The following is a 6580-nucleotide window of genomic DNA, read 5'->3' on the forward strand; positions in this document are numbered from 1 at the left end:
ACTGCTTAGAAAATCCCTTAACTCCTAAGGGCCCCTGAAGCTTAAAATAAATAGATATTCTGTTCAAAAGGCGGGGGGGGGGGGGGGGGGGGGGGGGTCTTTATTTTTCTCTATAGCACTATCAAATTTCATCACACACACAGAAGAAAATAATTTATAAGCACTTTTTATTGTATCTAAATGAGGAGATGGATGTTAGCTGAACCTATTGTAATCATTTGGCAATATATGAGAATCAAATGATCATGATGTATGCAGTCATGTGTGTCAATTATTTCTCAATAAAGCTGGAGGGGAAATTCTATTTTATTAACTATCAGGAAAGTAGTAAATCTGAATCTTGTCATAATTAAAATCTGAGCTCACTATAGGTCATGACAATTGTTTAATCTCTTTATTCATCCATGCACACTGAAAAAGAGAGCAGCCTGTGAGATGCTAGTAAGCTGAGATCTATAAAAGCTACCATGTTATGTTAAAAGAACAAACTTAATTATGCTTTCATTTTATCTCTTTTCTGATGCTGTAAAGGTTACATGATTTGGTTTTTTTCTTCCAAAAGCTTGCATGTGAAAGAAAAAAAAATACATAGAAGTTTCCATTTGAAATATTAAGAAAATAAATAAAAAGCACTTTTCTAAAAACTGTGGATTAGATATGTATCAGGTTGAAGTGTTACTCCTTGCCAAATTTGCTTGGCCCCATCAGGCCTCCATGGTCTTGGCCACGTACAAATGCAGAGCCTCTCCATGGCTATAACTCCTAAGAACACTCTCCTGGCCACGGTGGGGCATCAGCATAACCCTCATAACTGTAGTTTTGGGGGGGCACCTGGGTTTGACCTCACCAAACAATCTCTCAGTCTTTCAAATGTTTCTAGTGTGATTATAAGTTGACTCTCCCCAAATAACTCACCCCAGCATTCTTCAACAATTCCTCATATTTTTGAGATACAGTGGGGCCTTGACTTATGAGTGTCCCGACTAACGAGTTTTTTGAGATACGAGCCGTCTCTCGGCCAATTTTTTGCTTTGAGTTGCAAGCTAAAATTCGGGTTACGAGCCAACTTCAGATACGCCACCGCTAGTTGTCACAGTGAACGCCACAACATCAGCCCAGCATCACGTGTCTCACTCGTTCACTTTTGATTTGACATACAAGTAATTTGAGTTACGAGCTCCGTCACGGAACGAATTAAACTCGTAAGTCAAGGCCCCACTGTATAAGCTTTCCCACCATTCATCTATGTGTCTCTTCCAATGTTATGGCCATATTTTAACTCCTCTGGAGTTATTTGTTAAATGTCAAATGACCAAAAAAAAAAAAAAGAGAGAGAGAAAGGGAGAGGAGGAGGAAAAATAAATCCTTTATCTTAACCTATGACTTTGGTTTACTGACTCTCAGCTTTCCCTTGTGAATAATATGGACAAAAAAAAGGTGGGGAGGGTTCAATGGAAAGTAACCTCACAGGGTAATCTGTTTATAAATTCCTAACTTGGCAGGTCCCGGTAGCTAGTACGCCCCAGGCATATAACTTCTTTAGCAAAAGGTTTACCTTGGCATTAAGTAAATCCTGTCCATTGTTTCTGTGCATCTAGGTTAACACACCTTTAAATAAACCAGAACCACCCTCCAGAAAGCACATAATCTTGTTAACCTTCCTGTAACCCAATCCCTGCCTTGCTTTCTCACACCTTCATGTAATCTTCCTTAGTCCCCTTCTTAATTCAAATGCATAAAAGAAGCTGCAAAACTGTTATTCTCTGGAGCATTTGAGATCTTGCTCCCCAGCCTATGTTAATTTGGCTCAATAAACTCATAAAAATTCTCTACAGGTTTGGATGTTTCTTATGTCGACAATAGCAAGAAGGAGGAGGAGGGCAAGAGAGAGACAGAGAAAGACAAGAAGGAAGAGGAGAAAAAAGAGGATGAGAAAGAAAGAAGGAAAAAAAGAAACTAGAGCTGAGTAAAGAAAAAAAATAGAGCTGAATACATGTTATTGTTAGTGCGTCAGCTGCCTTAAACTATCTTTCTGTGATTGTTTCTGTTTAAATTTTTAGTCCCACATTTTAAGATTTTCTAAATTACTTTAGTGAATATATATCCACTGTTAAGCAGTATTATAAATTGCAATGTGGTATTTTACAAGTTGTCCCAAGGTATCACAGGGATTGGTTCCAGAACCCCCTGCAGATATCAAAACCTGCTGATGCTCAAGTCCCTTGTGGGAAATGTTGTATTTGCATGTAGGCTACAGCAGGGTATGCCTACAAATTACTTCATCATAGTGCTCAGTGTGTGGCAAATTCAAGTTTTGCTCTTTAAATTTCTCTGGAATTTTTTTCAAATATTTTTGATCCCTGGTTGGTTGAATCCATGAATGCAAAACCTGCAGATATAGACAGCCTACTGCACAAAGTCTTTGCTTTTCAGAATATTTTACAACATAATATGTACTTAAACAAAACAAAACAAAACAAAACAAAACAGGTAACATATGGCCATCCATGTAATCAAAGAACTTCAAAACTGAAAGGGACAGTAAAAATAATCTACTTCAATTTCTTCATCTTCAGTAAAGAAACTGAGGTCAATAGAGATTCCATATTCTGTTCAAGATCACACATATAGTCATTGGTGAGGCTTTTACTATAACCCACATTGCCTACTCTACAGTCCAACATTTTTTTCACTTCATTTTTCCATTCATTCCACAAGTATTTAATGCATGCCTACTATGGGCTAAGCATTGTGATAGGCACTAAGTGGGAAATGCCACATAACAAAGGGACAGCCCCTGCTATCTAAGAGCTAACAGTCTTCAAGGAATGGAACACTAATCAGAGTCATATAAAATTATAAAACTCCAGATTAAAAAAGAGTTTAATGAAAATAGGGGTTGGTCTAGTCAACTTTTCTAAATAAGTAACATCGACCTATGAACCAGGAGGTCAGGACACATGTCCTGTGGGAGGCATACAAGGGGCAGCCAATCGATGATTATCTCTCATCATTGATGTTTCTATCTATCTCTCCCTCTCCCTTCCTCTCTCTGAAATACATTTAAAAAAAAACATATTAAAAAAAGAAGTAATTTTTAAACAGAGATCCAAAGAATAAGTAGATGTTATCTAAGAAAGTCAGAAAGAAAGAGCATTCCTAGCAGAGTAAGGGTCTTGAGATGGGAGGAAGCATGATGCTCCTCTGGAACTAAAAGATTAGTGGAAAATGAGTATGAAATGGGCCTGCATGATGTCTGGGATCTAATCATCGGGAGACTAGGAGACCAAGTGACAGTGAGCAAGTTTTGAAAAGTTTCAAGAAGAGAAGTTAATCAGATTTGCGCTTTTGAAAGATTGCTGGGGGGCGGGGAGGGGGGGGGAGGGTTCCAGTCAAGATGGCAGCATAGGTAAATGTAGTACTTGAATCCTCCCACAACTATATCAAAATTACAACTAAACTACAGGATAACCATCATTCAGAACCACCTGAAATCTAGCTGAACAAAAGTCCTACCAGTAAGGATATAAAGAAGAAGCCACATCCAGCAGACTGGTAGGAGATGCAAACGGACTGGTCCTACTTTCACGTGTGGCGAATCAAAATTGGGAGCGATATCTCAGATGCTGAGGTCCCCCTGAGGAGCAAGGGGTCCCAGCCCCACACCAAGCCCCCAAGCAAACAGCTCCAGTGCCAGGAAGGAAAGTCCCTATAACTTGTGGCTGTAAAACCCAGCTTGGATTTTGGCTGAGTGAGACAGAGGGCTTCTGGAGTCTGAGGTTTCCCTCTTAAAGGGCCATGCACAGGCTTACTCAGACTCACTCACTTTGAGATCCAGCACTGGGGCACCAGGAATATACTGGGAGGAACTGAATTTTCTGGCATGAGCTGGAGGGGCAGCTTTCGCCCAGACAGAAGTGCTGACAGAGGCCATTGTTTCTTTTCCGGGCCCTTCCCCCTACAGAGCCAGCAGGCAGGCGCCATGTCTGTGACTCCATCAACCTGACTAAAACTGTTCACCCCACCTTGAGACCCTGACATCCAACTTGCAGACCCAACCAAGTGGCTTTTTTGTATGCATGGCCTGTTTTGGCTTATGCGTCAGAGCCCTGCCATTGGACCCTATAGGACACCTGCTACATTAGGCCGCTCTACCAAGCGTAGGAGACCTAGCAGCTCTACCTAACACATAGAAACAAACACAGGAAGGCAGCCAAAATGAGGAGACAAAGAAAAGTGTGCCAAATGAAAGAACAGAACAAAACTCCAGAAAAAGAACTAAACAAAATGGAGACAAGCAATCTACTAGATACAGAGTTCAAAACACTGGTTATAAGGATGCTCTATGAACTTAGAAGAAGAGTAGATAAACTTAGTGAGAACTTCAACAAAGACATAGAAACATAAAAACAAAGATAGAAAACATAAAAAAGAACCAGTCAGAAATGAAGAATACACTGAGTGAAATGAAGAATATATTGTAGGGAATCGACAGTGGACTAGATAAAGCAGAGGATCAATCAGAGATTTGGAAGATAAGGAGGCAGAAAACACCTAATCAGAATAGAAAAAGAAAAAATAATCCAGTGGGAATGCAGACTGGTGCAGCCACTGTGGAAAACAGTATGAAGTTTCCTCAAAAAATTAAAAATAAAACTCCCATTTGACACCATAATCCCACTTCTAGGCACATTTCCCAAGAAATCATAAATGCCAATCAGAAAGGATATATGCACTCCTATGTTCATAGCAGCACAATTTACCATAGCTAAGATTTGGAAACAGCCTAAGTGCCTATCAGCAGATGAGTGGATTAGAAAACTGTGGTACATCTACACAATGGAATACTACGCTGCTGTTAAAAAAAAGAACTCTTACCATTCGCAACAGCATGGATGGAACTGGAGAGCATTATGCTAAGTGAAATAATCCAGTCAAAGAAAGATAAATTCACATGATTTCACTCATTTATGGAATATAATGAACAACATAAACTAATGAACAAAAATAGACCCAGAGACATAGAAGCATTGAACAAACTGTCCAACCTCAGAGGGAAGGCAGGAGGGCGGGGGAGGGTAAGAGATCAACCAAAGGACTTATGTGCATGCACATAAGCAGAACCCATGGACACAGACAGTAGGGGGGTGAGGGCATGTGCTGGGGGGGTGGAGGGGGATGGAATGGGCCAGGAAGAGGTCAATGGGGGGAAAAGGAGACATATATAATACTTTAAACAATAAAGAACTTTTAAAAAATCAATGGAAAAAATGTCCTTGGGTGAGGATAAAAAATAAATCCAAAAAGATAAAGATAATATAAGGAGTCTTGGGACAACTTCAACCATACCAACATTTGCATCATGGCGGTGCAGGAAGAAAAGAGAGTATTGAAAACCTAAGTGAAAAAAATGACAGAAGCCTGGCTGATGTGGCTCAGTGGTTGAGCATTGACCCATGAACCAGGAAGTAAGGGTTCAATTTCCAGTCAGGGCACATGCCTGGGTTGCAGGCTCGATCCTCAGTAGGGAGTGTGCAGGAGGCAGCTGATAGATGTTTCTATCTCTCTATCCTTCTCCCTTCCTCTCTCTAAAATTAATAACATATATATCTATACTAATAAAAGGGTAATGTGCTAATTAGACTGGAAGACCTTCGGGACATTCTTCCAGACAAAGCCATGGTGGCAGTGCCGAGGCAGAGGCGGTTAGGGGCAGTCAGGCCAGGAGGGGAGAGCAGTTGGGGGTGATCAGGCTGGCAGGGAAGGGCAGTTGGGGACGAGCAGGTTTGGGGGCAAGCAGGCTGGCAAGGGGGGGCAGTTGGGAGCAAGAAGGCCGGCAGGAGGGCAGTTGAGGGCGAGCAGGCTGGCAGGCAGAGTGGTTAGGGGAGATCAGGCAATGTTGCTCAATATTTTGGAAGGAAAAAAGGGTGGGCATACCCATCAGTGGACAGTATATGTAAAACCATTTAGAAATGAGGATATGTCAGCACATGTGAAGAAAATCCAATTTAAGTTACATGAAAGCTATGGCAGTCTTCTAAGAGTTGTTACTAAGCTTCCATGTGAAACAGGATGGGATGATTTCGAAATGATCATCAAAATATTTTTCATGGATCTTAATGAAAGATCTGTAACCCGATATCATTTATTGTAGCTGTTTCTATCAAACACCAATGCAATGCCTGGAAAAAAGACAATGGTTTCAGAGTTCTATGATGAAATGATATTTCCAGACTCAATAGCAATGAAGCAACAGTTATTAAAAACATCTTGTCAGCTAACATTAGGAGCCTATAAGCATGAAACAATACTTGCAGAACTTGAAGTGAAAACTACAGAAAAATTAGAAGCTGGAAAAAAAAGCTTTGAAATTGCAGAGCTTAAGGAAAGATTTAAAGCAAGTTGTGAAACTACAAATTGTTTAAAAAATGAAATCAGGAAACTCGAAGACGATCAGAAAAAAAGACTTCTAAATTGCTCTGAAGAGAACTTGACAATAGGCTATACTGAAAATAAGGTGGACTTTAAAGGCAAAATGGACTGCAATGCTATAATTTTCTTAGAGGAATTGGATATATAG

At 40.3% G+C, this 6580-nt stretch overlaps 1 pseudogene; it reads left to right on the forward strand.

Annotated features, from left to right (window-relative positions):
- Positions 1–4096: 4096 nt before the first annotated feature.
- Positions 4097–6580, forward strand: LOC102246132 (annotated as a pseudogene).

The sequence above is a fragment of the Myotis brandtii genome, unplaced genomic scaffold (genome assembly GCF_000412655.1).
Source record: "Myotis brandtii unplaced genomic scaffold, ASM41265v1 scaffold269, whole genome shotgun sequence".
In the NCBI taxonomy this organism is placed as follows: domain Eukaryota; kingdom Metazoa; phylum Chordata; class Mammalia; order Chiroptera; family Vespertilionidae; genus Myotis; species Myotis brandtii.